The following is a 21076-nucleotide window of genomic DNA, read 5'->3' on the forward strand; positions in this document are numbered from 1 at the left end:
TTTGGCGAACCTGTTGAAGTAGACTTTGACTCAGGGTTCTAATCACACACTCACTATGAACTGTTAGACACACACACATTGTACATGAACAGTGTTAGTCATGCACACAGCTAATCAGATCGCAATTAATTCCTTTTCTAAATTGTACACAACTGAAGAGGTTTAAATTTAACTACGTGAGGTAATTCATATTAAAGGGTGACAGTGGGAAATCAGCAAATCCAGGAAATGACTTGGCAGGGGGCCACTAAAGCCTGCATGCTCTGTTCAGTGAACTTTTCAACAGAACATTTAAAGTACAGTAGTTTGTAGTTAGGAATTGAGTAGTGCTTTTCAGGACCCTGTCTTTTTCAAAGATAATTAAAAATAAAAATCCAAATCACTTTACAGATCTTCATTGTAAAAGGGTGAACCATAAACAATTAATGAACATGCACCTGTGGAATGGTCGTTAAGACTAACAGCTTACAGACGGTAGGCAATTAAGGTCACAGTTATGAAAAATTAGGACACTAAAGAGGCCTTTCTATTGACTCTGAAAACACCAAAACAAAGGTGCCCAGTGTCCCTGCTCATCTGCGTGAACGTGCCTTAGGCATGCTGCAAGGAGGCATGAGGACTGCACATGTGGCCAGGGCAATGAATTGCAATGTCTACTGTGAGACGCCTAAGACAGGGAGACAGGACAGACAGCTGATCGTCCTCGCAGTAGCAGACCACGTGTAACAACACCTGCACAGGATCGGTACATCCGAACATCACACCTGCGGGACAGGTACAGGATGGCAACAACAACTGCCCGAGTTACACCAGGAACGCACAATACCTCCATCAGTGCTCAGACTGTCTGCAATAGGCTGAGAGAGGCTGAACTGAGAGCTTGTAGGCCTGTTGTAAGGCAGGTCCTCACCAGACGTCATCGGCAACAACGTCGTCTATGGGCACAAATCCACCGTCGCTGGACCAGACAGGACTGACAAAAAGTGCTCTTCACTGACGAGTTGCGGTTTTGTCTTACCAGGGGTGATGGTTGGATTTGCGTTTATCGTCGAAGGAATGAGCGCTACACCGAGGCCTGTACTCTGGAGCGGGATCGATTTGGAGGTGGAGGGTCCGTCATGGTCTGGGGCAGTGTGTCACAGCATCATCGGACTGAGCTTGTTGTCATTGCAGGCAATCTCAACGCTGTGCGTTATGCAGGGAAGACATCCTCCTCCCTCATGTGGTACCCTTCCTGCAGGCTCATCCTGACATGACCCTCCAGCATGATAATGCCACCAGCCATACTGCTCGTTCTGTGTGTGATTTCCTGCAAGACAGGAATGTCAGTGTTCTGCCATGGCCAGCAAAGAGCCCGGATCTCAATCCCATTGAGCACGTCTGGGACCTGTTGGATCGAAGGGTGAGGGCTCAGGCCACCCCCCGGAAAATGTCCCGGAACTTGCAGGTGCCTTGGTGGAAGAGTGGGGTAACATCTCACAACATGAACTGGCAAACCTGGTGCAGTCCGTGAGGAGGAGAATTTGTTCTGTGGAACTTGTTCAGTTTGTGTCTCAGTTGTTGAGTCTTCATACAAATATTTACACATGTTAAGTTTGCTGGAAATCAACGCAGTTGCTGAGTTTATGTATGTGTGTATGTATGTGTGAACAACTGTATTAAGTTGTGCATATGTGTGTGTACACAAATCTATTCAGTTGTGTGTCTGCATGCATGTGTATGCAGGGCCGGGTCTAGCCTTCTGGGGGCCCTAAGCAATATACTGCAATTCTGATGATGCACAATCACATTTTGAAATTGCACCTGCTGTGTTGTACTATTCTTACTCTCAATAGTTGAGACCCCGACTGAAATCCTAAACTGGGTCGGGGGCCCCCTAGTGGTCGGGGGCCCTGAGCTACCGAATATGTCACTTATGCCTGGAACTGGCCCTGAGTGTATGTGTACAAGTGTATTGAGTTTCTCAGTGAGTGTGTAATTGGGGTGTGTCAGAGTGCACATGATTCAGCTGTCTGCTTTGCTGTGAGGTTGATGATCACCATGATTTCTATCATTACAACAAATTACCTGATTACTAGATCTCTGTCTGCACCGTACAATGCATCGAGCTCTGAGTCCTCACGCACACACACACACACACACACACACACACACACACACACACACACACACACACACACACACACACACACACACACACAGCAGTTAAGGAAATTGCTCTGTGTATCTGTGTAGGCATAAATTGATGTGTGAAAGCTAGATTAATGTTCACAGCCACACGACTAGACGTTTTAAACACCTGATATAGAATTGCTATTGATTGTCATTTCATCTACAAAATGGATCTATGGTTTACAATGATTGGGTATCAAAAAGCTTTCACATTTCATTCCACATTTCTTGGAGACTTTAAATCATCTAATTGTAGAGTAATCCTTCTTTTCTCACTCTTATTTGACATTTCCTCGCAGTAAAATGGCACATCAACGTTCTACAAATTCTCCGGTGGCGTCTCGACATTGATTGACGGAGAGGTCTCTGAGCACAAAAGGAAAATGTCCTTTTGTTTCTGCCTTGTTCAGTCACATTAATATTCTTACTGTGGAAATGGGGGGGGAGACCTTTTCCTCTCAGTCCTTTTCAGGTGTTCCTCACTTGTTCTGGTCTCTCCCCCAGTCTTTTATTCTCTCATTCATCTGAACTTTCTGGGCACAAGGCCCACACGGCACTAAGGGAGGCACTTGAGCACTGACAATGTGAACAGGCGGTCGCTGTATTGCGGTCACAATGTGAACAGGGGGTCTCTGCATTGTTCCCCTGTGGTTCCTTTGTCTTAGATACGGAACCCTTATAAGGGTTAATGACAAATGATTGGTCTGAGTGTAACAAATGGATTTTGGACGTGGACAAAGGGATTATCAGAAGGCATGGCTTGTGTCTCAAATGGCACCCTATTCCCTATATGGGCCTTAGGACTCTGGTCAAAAGTAGTGCGCTATATAGGGAATAGGGTGCCATTTGGGACATCCCCTGTCTGTCGAGCTGGGATGGATCCACCCATGATGAAGGTATTGAACTGAGCATACAGACCAAGGGGGAGGTGATGGCGGGCTACACTGCTACATTGCTAAATATCCCGTTATCTTTACTTGAAGGAATACAATGAACACAACACAACATTTTAGCGGCCGCCATGCTCCAGTCCGGCTCCAGAATATTTGAACTGATCTCGTTCCCTTCCCTCACGCCCTGGTTTTCGCCAGGTGATGACGTGACCTTCAACAACAATGCACAGCTCAAACACGTTATTTTACTTTGCCACTCAATGAGCTGCAATTAGGAGCAAGAGCCACAGCGGAATTACATACATGGATTTGAATTGTACCACCATGTTTGGTTCAATAAGGAATAAAGTCAACAACGTTAGTGTCAGTAAATAGCCTATTAGTCCATGGGTGGGTGAGCACAGTATGGCCTTCTAGAAGACTACAGAGCCACTTCCACACCGACTCAATGCTCCCTCCCTGTCTCTGTTTGCCTGTCAATCTCTCCCTCTCCCTCTCTCGGACTATTTCTAGTTCTGTGATTGTCTATCTGGGAACCTTGTTAAAAGCCTGGGAGGTTTATGCTTGTCTTGTGTCAAGGTCTCCCTACATGATATCAAGGCCAGGGAGGAGTTATTCATAGCCATTCATAACTCCCCAACTCTTAATGGGCTCGGACCCTCCATAGAGAAAGGTTTTTCATGTGACTAGTCAGCTCCAGTCGTCATTCAGCCCGCGGCTCCGTGTCAAAAAAGACTGTTGCTCGTTTGTGTCCTGAACAATGAGGAACAAGGCTGAATCTCTGGCCGGGGACAAAGGGGAGAAAACAGCCTTTTCATTCTGCAGAACATTAGATTCTGACACATTTTGCCATGGCAGGTTTTTTTATTCCTGGGGTCCTGAGTGCTGCAGGATCTGGGTCTTTAAAAGGACCACCTGTTGGTTACCAGCCGGGTCTTCATTACGTGCTAGGAACTATTATCACAGGGTGTGGATTGCAGCACGAGGGACTTCTAAAAGTTAACCCTGTTGATCAGGACCCGGCTCAAAGGAACCACGTTCCACAGCCATGCCTGTAAGGGGAAAGAAACCTACAGAACCAAATCCAATGTCATGTCCAATTCTGCCATCGCTATGTGGATTCATCATTTTTTGGGGGGGGCTTTATGTGGATCGAGGGGGGGGGGGGGTATTCATTCACAGCTGTCACTCACTCACAAATGACACATAGAGACAAAAGATGACGAAATAACCATTGTTCAAACCACTCAATGATAGAACAAGTGATCTGTTGTTTTAAGTGTAGAAAGGTTTATATGCATGCAGTGTGCAAAAATGATTACTTTATTATATTTCAGTTTCCAAAACGTGTTAAAAACCATAATTGATGCTCCAACAGTTCATTGCACAGCGTTAAGGCTGCCTAGAGAGTTTAATAGGAATGTCTCTTTATGGACATTGACCCATTTTCATTCCCAAAGCCATTGTCAGAGCAAGGACATAACCTCCCATGATGTTTATTGCTGCTGTAAATGTGTTCACGCCTCTCAACTGCCTCACAATCTAATAGTCTTCGAGAGCATTGAAGATTGAATTGAACAAACTAAACTTCTAAACAGATAGCATGGCAATGCTTGCCATTCAGATGATCTGTATTAAATACATCTGATGCTGCTATAGATGCTGTACCCAAATACCTATACACACAGCATCATCACTTTGTATGTGAATGTGTGTACAGTTTGTTGTACATCTTTTGTTTTAAATCACACATACTGAGAGGAGCTTACACCTCTGACCTGACCCACTGGGGTGGTGGGGGGGGGGGGGGGGTGGAGAGAGAGAGAGCCAGAGAGAGCCAGCCAGCCATCCAGCTGCTCCTTGTGGTCCTCTCTGCCTGCTGCTGCAGCCCCCAGTCAACATGTGCCTGTGATATTGCCAGGATGGATCAGCGGGAACCGAATTCAGGCAATTACAATCAAGTCAGGGCATAGTTAGTGCATGGGCCCAGCACCTGAGCTGGATGCTGATGAGAGACTTAGCCCCGACCAACCCCCTCCCCAATTCATTGTACCAGACACAGCCTAGTGCAGGGGTGGGCAATCATTTTGGCTCGAGGGCCACATTGGGAATTCAAAATTCAGCGGAGGGCCGTCCAGATTTTTTCCAGGTCAATTTGTTAATTAAAAGCAATCTGCAGGTCAAGAAAAAGGGCAGTTATTTGAAAACGTATAGGCCCATTATAATTTCTACATACTTTCTATCTCGTTTTAGATGTTCCAGAGTGGCCTGGAGTGTTTTTAACCCCCCTCCCAACCTCCATCACCCAACCTCCCAACCCCCCGTTTGACAGCAACCGTTCCCCTCACCTCATTCACTCCCCTCCGTAATCCTCTCTGTCACCTGTCTCTGTTCATTCTACTATATACTGCACTATACATAGGCCCTGGGCCGTGGTGGTCATCTACATTTACAATTCATTCTTCACACTGTAATACTTGAAGTCACACTTTCCAGAACATCTGCACGTGCTGGACATTGACTGAATTGCTCATGGTACAGCACATATCTGTGGTAAGAGAGGGGAAGAGAGTGGAAAAGCAGGTCACAGCCAGGAGAGTCCTCTACCTGGCCGTGATGCAAGAATATGGAGTCACAAGATGTCACAGCTCTCCAATCATTCTTAGCCCCCCTTTTTCCTACAAGATGCTCTCAACCCTTTGGAAAGGTAAGGACAGCCAGCCGGCCAGTCACCCTCACTCAGGTGGGCAGGCAGTACACTTTGCTGAAGGGTCATTGTGATTCTACAGATCAGGTTACCCACTACTAGCTACACTACTCCCACCACTGGCTGTTCTTATGGAGTCCCCCCCCCCCCCACACTCTCAATCTCTAATCTTTCAGCCTCATCTTTCATCTGTTGTTTTGAAGTGCACTGACTGTCTGTTTTGGGAGATTGCTAGCCTTTATCCCCATTCCATTGAACCCTCAGAGCCTGTGGCAGCAACATATATTTGAAGTCCTCCTGTGTGTTTGTGGTAGTTTGGTGGGGTGCTGAAGTTGAACACATCTCTGTAGCCAAACATTTCTGTTTAGATTACACCAGTGTTGTTTCTGGTGGTTGCTAGTTTGGCGGGGCATAAGGGTGAATTTGAACGGCAATTGGCTCTCCCAATGCTTGCCATAATGGTTGTTTTTTGACTATGGTTTATTTTCCTGAGGCTATAGATGCCAGGCCACAGCCAGCCGAGGAGTCAAATGATTGATGCTTAAAGATTCCTTCTGTTTGTGATAAGTGGTAGTTGGTGGTATTTTGTTGGGCGTCGGGGTGAAGCTGATGACCCATATCTTTTCCCCAATTTTTGTCATAATAGTTGTTTTTTAACTCTGGTATATATATATATATATATATATATATATATTTCCTTTTCTCTCTCTCTCTCTCTCTGTGGTAACATACCGACCTCCAGCCCAGACAACCAGGGTTTTCTCTGTAAAATTATTCCATTTTGGTTGAAGAAAAAGAAATTGGATTGTGTTGATCCTGTTCTGTTCCTGGGAGGGCGGCAGCGGCATTATCCTCGGCTGACACCGCTGTCCAAGAGGCAATCACAGTGGCCTCGCTCTCTTCGCCTCGCCTCGCCTCGCCTCACTGCGACAAAAACACTCCATCTGCTAGGAGAAGGAGGAAATCACACCACAATGAGGTCTCACTCTCCGAGACTGCTGCTATGGCGGTATGGCTGGGCTGGGCTGACAGCTGGGCCCTTAGAGAGGGATGTATACTGACGGGCCACTACCTACACAATGTTCAAACACACACACACACACACCATACCATACCCCAGAACACACACCAGCAGCCATATGTACTACACTAGTGCTATGCACCTGTTCACACACACACAGACCATACCATACCCCAGAACACACACCAGCAGCCATAATACTACACTAGTGCTATGCACCTGTTCACACACACACACACAGACCATACCATACCCCAGAACACACACCAGCAGCCATAATACTACACTAGTGCTATGCACCTGTTCACACACACACAGACCATACCATACCCCAGAACACACACCAACACACACACCATACCATACCCCAGAACACACACCAACACACAGACCATACCATACCCCAGAACACACACCAACACACAGACCATACCATACCCCAGAACACACACCAACACACACACCATACCATACCCCAGAACACACACCAGCAGCCATAATACTACACTAGTGCTATGCACCTGTTCACACACAAAGATGATTTTAACTATTGGTTTCACAGTTGCTCAGTTTAACAAATAGACGAGAAATCACAATATGTACACATTTTGGAAAATATTGTGGACACAGTTTATTTCTATAAAGAATTTACAGTTAATATACGGTCTCCTTGGTTATGGAATGAGAAGATGTGGCTTCCCCACCGTGGCACTAACCATTACACACAAGATGGATAACACAATTAGCCTTTCTGGTGTAACTAATACTTATCTGACAACCCAAAGAAATCATTCATAAATCATTCAGAAAACCACAATGCCTCCCACTGTAATCTTAGCATACAGACATACAAAACATATTGGCACAAATACTACCATTAGGTCAGCAATCTGGGATAGACACTCTTATGGAAATAACTGCCACCGTTTACAGGTCACCCTGTGAGCATTGAGGAGAGTCACCCCCCCAATTGGCACCCTATTCTCTATGTAGCCCACTACTTTTGATTAGAGCCCTATGGGCCCTGATCAAAAGTAGTGCACTATATAGGATATAGGGTGCCCAGCTGACACTGCCTCTTGCGTCATGTAGATGGAAGCCCGCGATTACAAACAGACAGGCAGGCAGCACAGTCCTGAAGAGAACTCCACTCTCCTCTCTTACTTTTCTCCCCATCTAGCTAGCTATCTCTGACATAGATGTTAATCTCCCAGCCAAGCCACTACCACTGTGAACTCGCTGACACACAGTATATAACCATGCCGGAGCCACGCTATCACTAGCAACACACACTTTCTCCCCCACAACAAATACACATGCTATCTCTGACATAGATGTTAATCTCCCAGCCAAGCCACTGCCACTGTGAACTCACTGACACACAGTATATAACCATGCCGGAGCCACGCTATCACTAGCAAAAAAAACACACACACACACACACACACACACACACACACACACACACACACACACACACACACACACACACACACACACACACACACACACACACACACACACACACACACACACACACACACACACACACACACACACACACACACACACACACACACACACACACACACACACAGCACTGTGAATAACAAATGGAAGGCTTTTTACACAGAGTGGTGAGATAGAGGCCACTTTACACAAAACTGGGTTATTTATAGTGACAATTGTTCTGATAGATTAGAATTTGAGATTAAAATGTCACAGAAATCGTTCTTTCCCCCTCTAGAATAAAGTACAGTAGAGAGAAGGCATTGAAATAAGTGAAAATATGACTTTGTTGAAAGAGAGCAAGAGCAGAGGCTCATGTGGGGATTCACATAGCAAATTAACAAACCCTCGTCTCAAACCCTCGTCTCAAACCCTCTCGTACAGACATGCATATACACTTCAGGACACCCACACACAAACTCACCTACGCATGCATCCCTTTCAAATCCTTGAAATCAGTCTCTCTCTCTCTATTATTAGAGAACAGGTGCGTCAAAGCTGGGACCGAGAGATTGAGAAACAGCTTCTATCTCCAAGCCATTAGACTGTTAAACAGTCACCTCCAGCCAGCCTCCGCCCAGTACCCTGCCCTGAACTTTAGACACTGTTGTAGCCGGCTACCACCCGGTACTCAACCCTGCACCTTAGAGACTGCTGCCCTATGTACATAGTCATTGAACACTGCTGGATTCATTCTTTTTCTGGACAACTTGTGTATTTTTGTTTTATTTTTGTATTGCTAGATATTACTGCACTGTTGGAGCTGGAAACACAAGCATTTCACTGCACCTGCGTTAACATCTGTGTACCCGACCAATAAACTTTGATTATATTTTTTATTTTGAATTTGATTTCACGCACGCACGCACACACACACACACACACACACCTTCAATTGTACAGTGGCAAGAAAAACTATATGAACCCTTTGGAATCATCTGGATCAAATTAGATCTGATCTTCATCTAAGTCACATCAATAGACAAACTCAGTGTGCTTAAACTAATAACACACAAATGATTGTATTTTTCTTGTCTATATTGAATACATAATTTAAACATTCACAGTGTAGGTTGGAAAAAGTATGTGAACCCCTAGGCTAATGGCTTCTCCACAAGCTAATTGGAGTCAGGAGTCAGCTAACCTGGAGCCCAATCAATTAGATGAGATTGGAGAAGTTGGTAAGAGCTGCCCTGCCCTGTAAAAAAACACTCACAAAATTGGAGTTTGCTATTCACAAGAGGCATTGCCTGATGTGAGCCGTGCCTCGAACAAAAGAGATCTCAGAAGACCCAAAATTAAGAATTGTTGTTCATGGAAGGGCACCATGGAAGAAGCCACTGCTCTCCAAAAAAATCCATTGCTGCGCGTCTGAAGTTCGCAAAAGAGCATCTGGATGTTCCACAGCGGAACTGGCAAAATATTCTGTGGACAGATGAAACTACAGTTGACTTGTTTGGAAGGAACACGCAATGCTGTGTGTGGAGAAAAAAAAGCACAGCACACCAACATCAAAACATCGTCCCAACTGTAAAGTATGGTGGCGGGAGCATCATGGTTTGGGGCTGCTTTGCTGCCTCAGGGCCTGGACAGCTTGCTATCATCGACGGAAAAATGAATTCCCAACTTTACCAAGACATTATGCTGGAGAATGTCAGGCTAACTGTCCGCCAATTGAAGCTCAACAGAAGTTGGGTGATGCAACAGGACAACGACCCAAAACAAATAAGTCAATCAACAACAGAATGACTTTAACAGAAGAAAATACGTCTTCTGGAGTGGTCCAGTCAGAGTCCTGACCTCAACCCGATTGAGATGCTGAGGCATGACCTCAAGAGAGCGGTTTACACCAGACATCCCAAGAATATTGCTGAACTGAAAAAGTTTTGTAAAGAGGAATGGTCCAACATTTCTCCTGACCGTTGTGCAGGTCTGATCCGCAACCACAGAAAATGTTTGGTTGAGGTTATTGCTGCCAAAGAAAGTTCAGCCAGTTATCAAATCCAAGGGTTCACATACTTTCCCCACCCTGCACTGTGAATGTTTACACGGTGTGTTCAATAAAGACATGAAAACATGTTATTAGTTTAAGCAGACTGTGTTTGTCTATTGTTGTGACTTAGATGAAGATCAGATCACATTTTATGACCAATTTATGCAGAAGTCCAAGTAATTCCAAAGGGTTCACATACTTTTTCTTGCCACTGTATCGACAGACACAGAAATCAATCTCTTGTCTCTTTAGTTAATCCGCAATGGCTCTGCCACTAATAACGTATGGAGCAGGTGAGACGACAGGCTGTGGGGAGAGAGGGGCTGAGGGGAGAGAGGGGCTGAGGGGGAGAGGGCCTGAGGGGAGAGAGGGCCTGAGGGGGAGAGGGCCTGAGGGGAGAGAGGGGCTGAGGGGAGAGGTAAGGAAAAGGTGGTGAGGGAAAAACAGAGAGGGAGGAGATAGGACTGGGGAGGGGCAAGGGGGAGAGCAAAGAGGTGGGGGAGGGCAGGGGGGCGAGGAAGAGGTGAGGGGCAGGTGAGGGGCCTGTAGTCTGAGACTGGCTGGCACAGTTCCAGTGCAATTATGGGACTTGTGTATGAGAGGAGAAGGGTGTAGGAAAAGAAGCTGCACAGAGGGAAAGAGGAAGAGCAAGAGAGAGAGAGAGAGAGAGAGGAAGAGGAGAGAGAGAACGCAACAAAGAGTGAGTGAGAGAGAGACCGAGAACCGAGAGCGAAAGAGAGAGACGAGACGGAGGGGGAAGGTAGGGTAAAAATCGATCCCATCTGTGGTCTGATGGTTAATTACCACGTCTGTGGATGAGAGGAGAGAGAGCAGAGCAGAGCAGCAGCCCTGTAAGGATGAATGAGGAGGATGAGAGGCTTGGCTGGCCTCCCGGAGCCTCAGCTCTGATTAATACCACAGAATAGAGGGTTTCTTAGCAATGAAAGGAGAAGGCCATGAGCTGCCTGGTAAGGTGCACAGAGGGTAGACAGAGAGAGATGTGCGTTCTACACACACACACAGAGACACACGTCGCACACATATGCACATACATGTCCGCAAGTATGCACACACACACTTTCACACATAAACTAGATTTCCATCCAATTGCCGACAGATTTTCATGCAAATCATCTAAAATCGGCATGAAGAAAATAAGCGCATTTTCCAACCAGCGGTGTGTATCCACCCATCGGATAAAAGTCAATACATGATGACTTAGTACACAAAATATACTTTTTCTCTTAAGTTTTCATGTACTTTATAAAAACTCAAGTTCAGTGTGTTTCCATCGTATTTTCAACTCTACAGATAGTTTTGTCACAAACTGTTGCGTTACATAACAAACGTTCCTACTCTGGTCTTGGCCTATGCTCTCTGTAGCCAACAGCTTGCAGATACAGTGCAGGTAGGCTAGTCTACACGATGAGATTATTATGGAATTATTATGGAAAAGAGCTAGAATATTTGGATTTGTCAAACTGCAGTCAAACACTGAGCATCATGTAACCAGGATAAGACCCTAGATATTTATTGGAAACGAGCATTACCACCCTGGTAAGTTCATCATCTTTGATTTTATCTGTAGCCTAATAAACTACATGGTTTCCCCGAGTCATAGTGGGAGGACAACACACCATATCATCACGTGACTCCAAGTTTACTTCGATATGATATTATTATTATATCAATATTTGTGCCTAAAACCATTTCTTGCATAATTCATTTTACCACCATGTCGAACAAATAAATGATCTGTTAGCATTTATATAATTGTACCGAAACTACCTGTTTCCATTACAGCTCTCAGCCATTTTTTTATACGGTAGGACTCTGGAACTGTGGAAACGTGGTTACAGACATCAAAGGTTTAAGCTTATTTGATTTTAAAGCGCATTTTACAAAATGGTCACAACACACAAGACGGATGAAACATGACAATAAATGCACGTATGGAAACACACAGAGCTCAAAAACGATCCTGATGAAATGTTACTGCAGATAGACAGTTTCCAGAGCCTCATCTCAGACCACCGATGATGTGCTTGATCATATTTTTGACCTCTGACCCTCTCAAGGTTCAATTGAACAATGCTACCAGAGCCCCTTTTTGCAACTCTGCCTGGATAAAGGCTAGCTAAAACAGCAGGCCAGAGCAGAAGAGGGAGGGAATTTAGAAGTAGAACAGGGAAGGGAACAAAATAACAATTTAGAACAGGGAAGGGAACAAAAGTGTACTTTTGTAATATCTATGTTTTAGTTTCCACTATCACTTACAAATAGGCATAGTTATTATGGAGGTTGCTAGTATCCTTCTTCAATCATCCCATTCCCAGGCTACCTAAATGTGCAGCTTTCTTCTGGGATAAGGGTCACTGCATGGTGGTGGCACTTTGGTGTGACCCCACCCCCTTATGGATAGATTGGGTATTACATAATACTGGTGGGGTAGTAGTAGGAGTTTAGTTGTACAGCAGGGTACTAGGGGGTAACTAGCCCCACCTTAGAACAATGTCTAATTGCTGACACACAAAAAAAGCAATGTTTAGATAAAACATTTGGTATGTGAATGAAGGTCATGCTTAGGCGAATAAATGCCTAAACCCCCTTACTACCCCTACTAATGCCAATTTGATCATTTAATTGAGCTCTGGCAGTTTTATTGACATGCACCTGTATTCTCTTCCAAAAGTCTGAATTGGGGACAAGCGACAGACAAAGATATCGAGCCCAAGAGAGAGATGATTATACAGAGGGAAAATACATCCTATTCTTATTAAGTCAAGTCTAACGGTACAAAATGAATGTAACTATAATCACACTTTCAATGCCGGAGAGAGGGAATAATACATCTGAATCATTATTCCACCTCAGGTAGATGCATTATGTATAGCTATGATAATTTGATGGCTGAATGTATAACGACTCAGAGTGAGTCAAATTAGTGAATGGCTGATTTAGAATCCTCCGCCGGAGCTTCACGTGGCTGTATCTTAGTCTCAGGGTGTGTGGTTGTGTTTTTATCGGAGGTCAGAGCCCTGCGCTAATTGGCGGAGGGCCGAACGCTCTGTGAGGAAATTTGAAAATGACACGTTTTAGTACGGGAGAAATCAGCAGCAGTTCTTGGGGATCCGTGTAGCTGTGTGCACAGTAGTGGCTAGCTACTCCTCGGTCTTGTCTTGTCTGTGTGGCAGACTAGAAGTGTCTGTAAGGCTGTTCACCTCGGTATTCAGAGATAGGGGAACCCAACACACCCTTGGAGGCACACAGAGGTAGGTTTGGGGTCAATTCCATTTAAAATTCCATTAAGATGAAATTCCAATTATCCTTAATGAAAAGTAAAAACAGGGGATCTGACTGTTACTGTAAATAAGATATATTTCATTTGGGATGATCGTACAGAACTAGTAACATTCCCAAAGGACAAACCCAAAATAGTGTCACTTACAGAAAAGGGAACTAACAAAGTCACTTCGACAACCAAAACAGAAAGCGGTTCCAAAGTGGTTCTGGAAGTAACTAATAAATGAGCTGTATTCCGCCATAAGCAAACAGGAAAACGCTCATCCAGAGGTGGCGCTCCTTGTGGCCGGCGACTTTAACGCAGTGAAATTCAAATCAGTTTTACCTCATTTCTGTCAGCATGTTAAATGTGCAACCAGAAGGGAAAACAACTAGACCACCTTTACTCCACACACAGAGACGCGTACAAAGCTCTCCCTCGCCCTCCATTTGGCAAATCTGACCATCATGCTTTCCTCCTGATCCCTGCTGACAAGCAAATCTAAAGCAGGAAGCATCAAGTGACTCGGTCAGTAAGAAAGTGGTCAGATGAAGCAGATGCTAAGCTACAGGACTGTTTTGCTAGCACAGACTGGAATATGTTCCAGGAGTCTTCCGGGACATCCACAAATGAATACATACCAAACAAAACATATCGTACTAATTGGAGTGCAGCGGATTTTCGTACAGAATAATATGAAATGCTCTGAGATTAGGTTGCCAGCCAGTCAGCTACAGGCCACCTATTAAGTTGGGTCAACAGTTCTGAGCAATGCAATAGACCAGACAACACCTTAGCAAAAATCTAAACGTTTTATTACAATTGTAACATTGAACATTACAGGTTCTAGGCACATTAAAAGGGAAACAGTACAGACAGATCAGCAACGTTTAACCAATCTTAGAGAATTAGGTTCTCGTTTGACACAAACAAGAGTTACAGCAAAACTACTTCTTAGATCTGTTACTTCCAGTAGATACTTTTCTAAAATACAACAGTGCTTTCAGAGATTCAGCTGACCAAGTTTACAAGAGGACCAAAAACGGAGACAAACAGTACTGTACCTCTGATGGTAGGAAAGAACACAGTTAACCACAGCATTTACATAAATTGATTTTTAGAAACACAAATGACTTTACTTAAAGACAGTCACCTTATGACAGAGCACTGCCAATAAACTGCCTGGACCTCAAACCAATTGAGAAAAAAAGGACATCTTGAATATTGTCACATGTATTAACTCAGCTGTGTTTAAACTCAACAGATACCATTCAGAGCAATCGACCAAACCCCAAGCATTTCTTCAAGAAGGTATGGTCACAAAAATGGTTGCTCACAGAAATAAATCAACAGTGTCATAAGACAGACCAGACCAGACCAGACCAGACCAGACCACACACACACACACACACACACACACACACACACACACACACACACACACACACACACACACACACACACACACACAGAGGTAGGAAAACAAACCATCAGGAGTGACAAAAGCAGACAGCTCTTTGGCACACTCGGTTGGAGGAACCTGCCAATACCCGTTCAGCAGATCAAACTTGCTAACATACTTAGCAGCGTCAACATGGTCCACACAATCATCGACCCCAGGCAAAGGGTACGAAGTCTGACATAGTAACGGAATTGAGTTTGCGAAAATCGGAAAAACAAACCGGAGAAACCCATCCACTTTAGGTACTAATATACAGGGCGAACTCCATGGACTGTTGCCATGTTGTGGAATACCATGCTCAAGCATGAACTCCTCACTGTGGAGTTTCTCTTTTCAGGATTCAGTCGATAGGCACTCTGTTTGATTGGGGCAGAGTCTCAAACGTCAATATAATGCCCTAGTATATTTGTCTGAGTAGGCACACCTGAGAATAAACCCTGATGTTCTAAAAGCAGTGCAGCAACGTCGCCTTTTTCCTCTGGAGACAGGTGTGCCAAAAAGTCATCAAGGTTTTTTTTCCTGAGTTACTCACACAGGGAGTATTGGGCTTCCCTCTCAAGGAAGACAATAGTGACTGCAGTGGCCACAGGCAGCTGATCACTACCTGTTTCCACCGACCTCTCTGACTGATCGCAATGGGAAAAGTAGGACTTTATAACATGTTGACATGACACAGCTGGGTTTTTTTTCTTCAGTGCTCCGTTTTTTTCTCTATGGTTTAAGGCAGCGTTTCCCAAACTCGGTCCTAGGGACACCAAGGGGGGAACATTTTGGTTCTTGCCATGGCACTATGCAGCAGATTCAAATAATGAACTCGTCATCAAGCTTTGATTATTTGAATCAGCTGCGTAGTGCTGGCCAAAATAAATATATTAACAGTATTATAGTAATTTCAGCAGTTCAGAATTTGTTTGATTTTTAGATAGAAAAGCAATCGATATCCTATCCTAAACTTGTTGCAAGCGAGAGGCATTTTGCAAACATTCGTTAGCTATGTCATTTTGATCCTCATCCCATGTCTTTGCTTGCCCTGGCCACACGGCTTCACCCCACTCAAAGATGCAAAAGCATTAGCTAGGTGTCGATGAATGGTCTACCAATACAATTAACACCAATCTACCGCGTTTAACCTTTGAGCATGCAGTCTTCCCGTTGTCTAGTTAGTCATCAATCATCGTTGAAATGAACGGCTGACTTCTCAGATAAATAGCTTGCTTGTTGTTTGATATTGGAAGTTCGAGTGAATAGAAATACAAAACGCAACATGCAACAATTTCGACGATTTTGACTGAGTTACAGTGCATATAAGGAAAACAGTCAATTGAAATCAATTCATTAGCCCCTCGTCTATGACTTTCACATGACTGGGAATAGAGATATGCATCTGTTGGTCACGGATATCATGAAAAAAGGTAAGGGCGTGGATCAGAAAACCAGTCCGTATCTGGTGTGACCACCATTTAACTCATGCCGCTCCTTCGCATAGAGTCGATCAGGCTGTTGATTGTGGCCTGTGGAATGTTGTCCCACTCAATTTTCAATGGCGCTGCCAAGTTGCTGGATATTGGCGGGAACTGGAACACGCTGTCGTACATGTCGATCCAGAGCATCCCAAACATGCTAAATGAGTGACATGTCTGATGATTATGCAGGCCTTGGAAGAACTGGGACAGTTTCAGCTTCCAGGAATTGTGTACAGATCCTTGCGACATGGGGCCGTGCATTATCATGCTGAAACATGAGTTGATGGCGGTGGATTTAAATCTGTGCTTTCAAATTGCCATAGACAAAATGCAATTGTGTTTATTGTCCGTAGCTCATGCCTGCCCATACCATAACCCCACCGCCACCATGGGCATTGACATCAGCAAACCTCACCCCTCCACGAGGCGGTGCCATCTGCCCGGTACAGTTGAAACCAGGATTCGGCCGTGAAGAGCACACTTCTCCAGCTTGCCAGTGGCCTTTGAAGGTGAGCATTTGCCCACTGAAGTCGGTTATGACGCAGAACTGCAGTCAGGTCAAGATCCTGGCGAGGACGACGATCACGCAGATAAGCTTCCCTGAGAGGGTTTCTGACAGTTTGGGAAGAAATTATTTGGTTTTGCAAACCAACAGTTTCATCAGCTGTTCGAGTGGCTGGTCTCAGATCATCCCGCAGGTGAAGAAGCTGGATGTGGAGGTCCTGGGCTGGCGTGGTTATACCTGGTCTGCAGTTGTGAGGCCGGTTGTACGTACTGCCAAATTCTCTAAAAAGACATTGGAGGCGGCTTATGGTAGAGATATTAATATTAAATAATCATTGTATGAGCACTTTGTGACATCTGATAATGTCAAAAGTGCTGTATATAAATACATTTTATTGATTGACTGAGTCCACCACAACATCCTGTTTCAGACCAGGCCAGAAGAAGTTACGCAAGTTACGGTCATAGGTCTTGTTGACCCCAAGATGGCCTGCCATACTACCATCACAAGCCAACCCCAGTATCTCTTGTCAAAGTGTAACTGGAACAAAAATTGTAGATACACTAGTCAAAATGTCTTGCCCAGAAGTGGCGTGAGAATGCCATTTCCTCATCAGAACACAATCTCTGTCAAAGTAACCCACACAAACTTCATAAAACTCTGGATGTATCTCAGCAAAAAGAGGGGAGAGAGAAGCATCCTTACTCTTGTCAGCAATCAGGTGCTTCCTAGTCGTCGAAGTGTCAACTGGTAGTGATCCTCTCTTCTTTCAGAGGTCCTTAGGGGTCTTCAAAAAAAGGTCAACTGAGGAGGTTTACCAAAATCGGCACCACACAAATGTCTCAGACAGATCAAACATGGTGGAATCGCTGACATCTTCCTCAACACTATACTTGCACTCTACAATCTTCTTAGACATGAGCATGTGTAACAGCATCAGGTTCCTCTACGCTGGCCCTCCAGCCAAGTCGATTCCCCCAAATTAATGAGACCCCCTTTACAGGTAGGGTAGGCCTCACTCAAAAGACCACGGGACCAGAAACCAGATCAGACTCGAAGTTCCACATTATACAAAGGAACGTACATTCGACCCATATCCACACCTTGAACTAACACACTGTCACCGGTTGTTGAAGTATCAGACAAAAGGCAAAACACCCTCCAAAATGAAGGACTGGGATGCCCCAGTGTCTCACAGTATCTTCACCGGCTGCTTAACAGCATCACCCCTCTGCAGACACACAAACCTGTCTGAAACAAAGGGTTCATACAAACTGATCCAAAATCTTGTTTAGGAGATAAACCAGTCCCAACCAGTGAGATAACGGGCTGGCGGGTTCCCGGAAGAATATGAAATGATTATTTATGATTTTTATCTCTCTCATTTCTCCATTTCAACTTAGGACACAGAGACGATATGGCCTTTCTCGTGGCAGTAATGACAACCTGGCAGATATGAACAACCAGCATTCTGCCAATCCCTGTCTTTGGACCCTGGGGGAGAAGACTACAACCTTGTAGTCCGAGGTGACTTCTCTGGATATTTTGTGTGTAGGGATAACGACTGGGTGTTTTGTTTGGACGATGTGTTGTATGTGTCAACAAAGACTCATCTGCAAGGACTGCAGCTTTCTAAATATTGCTCATAAATGAAGGCCACTCTTGAACTGCCAGAGTTGCATGAATGTCTTTAAATCCTGAAAGTCCTTGACCTCTTGAGAAGCACAGCAACGATCAAAAAGACATCCTTGCTCCTTTGGAACTTATGGAACTGTCGTCTGTATGCCTCCAGCACCAACTCGTCAGCCCGGGACCAACTCGTCAGCCCGATGGATAGCAGCTTTAACAGTGTCATAATCTAAACTCTGGTCAAGAGGTAAAGCGGTGTACACTTTCTGGGCTTCCCCCACATGAACACTTTGGCGGAGCAGTGACCGAATATTGTGCAGCCATTCTAAGGACCGCTCAAAACAGTAAAATATACATCACTTGATTCTAGTCAGGCTGCACGTTCATTTCCCTTTTCTTTGTTTTGAACTCAAGTTCCTTGTTCCCTGAACTCTATTTTCCTTTCCTCGACCTGTTGCTATAATTCTGCCTGCAGTCCTACCTCCCGCAGCCGCATGTCTAAAGGATGTACTCTACTACCCGTAGCACTCTTTTCATTATCCACCCTCTCCGGGAGGAATTCCTCCTCCACCAAAGCAGTATCTATTGACTCTTTGATTACTGCTTTTCACTGGGCAGATGCCACTTTGAGGTCTGTGTCACAATGATAAGCGGATTCACCTTTGTAACTTTTATCCAGCCTCAGAAGACAAACTGAAAGAAAAGAACCCACAACAATTTTGGAAGGGGATTAAAAAATGAATATTGGAGCAAAACAAACAGGGGAAAACACAAAACTTAAGCGTATTTTGGGTTAACTGAAGTGGAAGAGCTAACATGAGGTGTAGCTCTCCCAAAGTCTCCAACTGATGCACTGGGACAGCAGGTCCTAAATACCAGCTGGGCCAGCACAGGTGAAACACATACGGACTAACGACGTGACTCCAATCAGTACGCCTCAGCTAACATGCCAGCGAACCTCTAAATGGATAAAGAAACCCTTAACAACACTACACAGAGTGTCAAGAATGCTCCACGCTTCAAGTGCCAGCACTCTTTTTGCTGCTCACAGCGTATTCATGATGATCACCTTTGTCAAACTTAATTGTCAAGTTCTCCAACCTCTCAGAATCTCCACATCTTGCTATTTTCACGTGTGCCTCCCATCATGACCCTTCCAAACACATTTCTGCTCGCTGCCAAGATGATGGGCTTACAAGTGTCGAAGGAAAATGGAAATCATCATCTACAACAAGTCCACTTAAACCCCCACCCCAACGACACACACACTACTGCAAAATGATCATGTCTAGATGTTTTTGCTAGACTGTTAAAGTTACACAGCGCATTACAACATTATAGCCTACTAACTGAGTAATGATACGTCGGCAGCATTTATTTATTTGTACAGCTCTTAAGGATCGGACACAGAGTCGCACACTCTATATATAAAACTCCCAGTAATTTATTGGGTAAACCACCAACGTTTTGGCATCACTGTGCCTTCTTTAGGGTAATGTCATGAATGCTTGAACCAGGTTATGTAGACAAACAGTGCAATTAGTGCAACCGATGACAATAGCGAAGGGTGTGTCATAATTATTAGGTTGATTAGAATGAATTGAGTGAAAGCGTTAAAAGACTATAGTTTACATCCTTTTGAATATGGAACCGGGTGGATCCTGAGTGGCACAGTGCTCTAAGTGCATCGCAGTGCTTGAGGCGTCACTACAGACCCAGGTTCAATCCTTGGCTTTATCACAACCGGCCGTGATCGGGAGTCCCATACGGCGGCGCACAATTGACCCAGTATCATCTGGGTTAGGGGAGAGTTTGGCTGGGGTAGGCCGTTATTGTAAATAGGAATTTGTTGTTAACTGACTTGCCTAGTTGAATAAAGGTGAAATATATATTTTTTTTTAAACAATTATTATAGAGACTCCAGTTGAACAAGTTTACGGTGTGTTTATCCTGTACCCAGTCAGGTCGCCTGGTCTTCAGTACTATTATTAGAGTGGCAACAGTTTTGCAGAGGTCTGTACTCAGTGTCCAGTTTGGTCACCGGGTCTTCAGGTGCCCAGGTGGGTCTGAGCAACCGGCTGGTACTTCAAAGCCTCCTGGCACCGCCTGCCCGGCCTGACCACGCCATTACAGCACAAAACCTCTTTAAACAACTGATAGCAACACAAAGAGGGCCACTGCATGCTTTCTGTGGGCGATATGAGTATGTTTACTCAAGATTACCTGCTTTCACCACCAAAGGAGTCTGGATAGAGTCGGAGAGAAAGATAACCTGGAAGAGAAGAAAAGAATGAAAGAAAGAACAAAAGAAAAGAAAAGCAGGGCAACTCAGAGCTTTGGTCATTAAGTTAGTTCACTTTGCTGTTTGTCTGTTTGTTGGGTGTGACTGAGTGGATAGAGGAATGTTTTGGTTGGAGGTGAATCATTTGCTCACTCGTT

At 44.6% G+C, this 21076-nt stretch overlaps 1 long non-coding RNA gene across 1 annotated transcript; it reads right to left on the reverse strand.

Annotated features, from left to right (window-relative positions):
• Positions 1-4367: 4367 nt before the first annotated feature.
• LOC115146588 (uncharacterized) lies at positions 4368-8885 on the reverse strand. Its single transcript, XR_003866175.2, has 2 exons — positions 8727-8885; positions 4368-6719 (listed from the first exon to the last, which is right to left on the reverse strand). It is a non-coding gene; the product is annotated as an uncharacterized LOC115146588 (long non-coding RNA).
• Between the last annotated feature and the right edge of the window lie 12191 nt (positions 8886-21076).

This window comes from Oncorhynchus nerka, linkage group LG18 (genome assembly GCF_034236695.1).
Source record: "Oncorhynchus nerka isolate Pitt River linkage group LG18, Oner_Uvic_2.0, whole genome shotgun sequence".
In the NCBI taxonomy this organism is placed as follows: Eukaryota; Metazoa; Chordata; class Actinopteri; order Salmoniformes; family Salmonidae; genus Oncorhynchus; species Oncorhynchus nerka.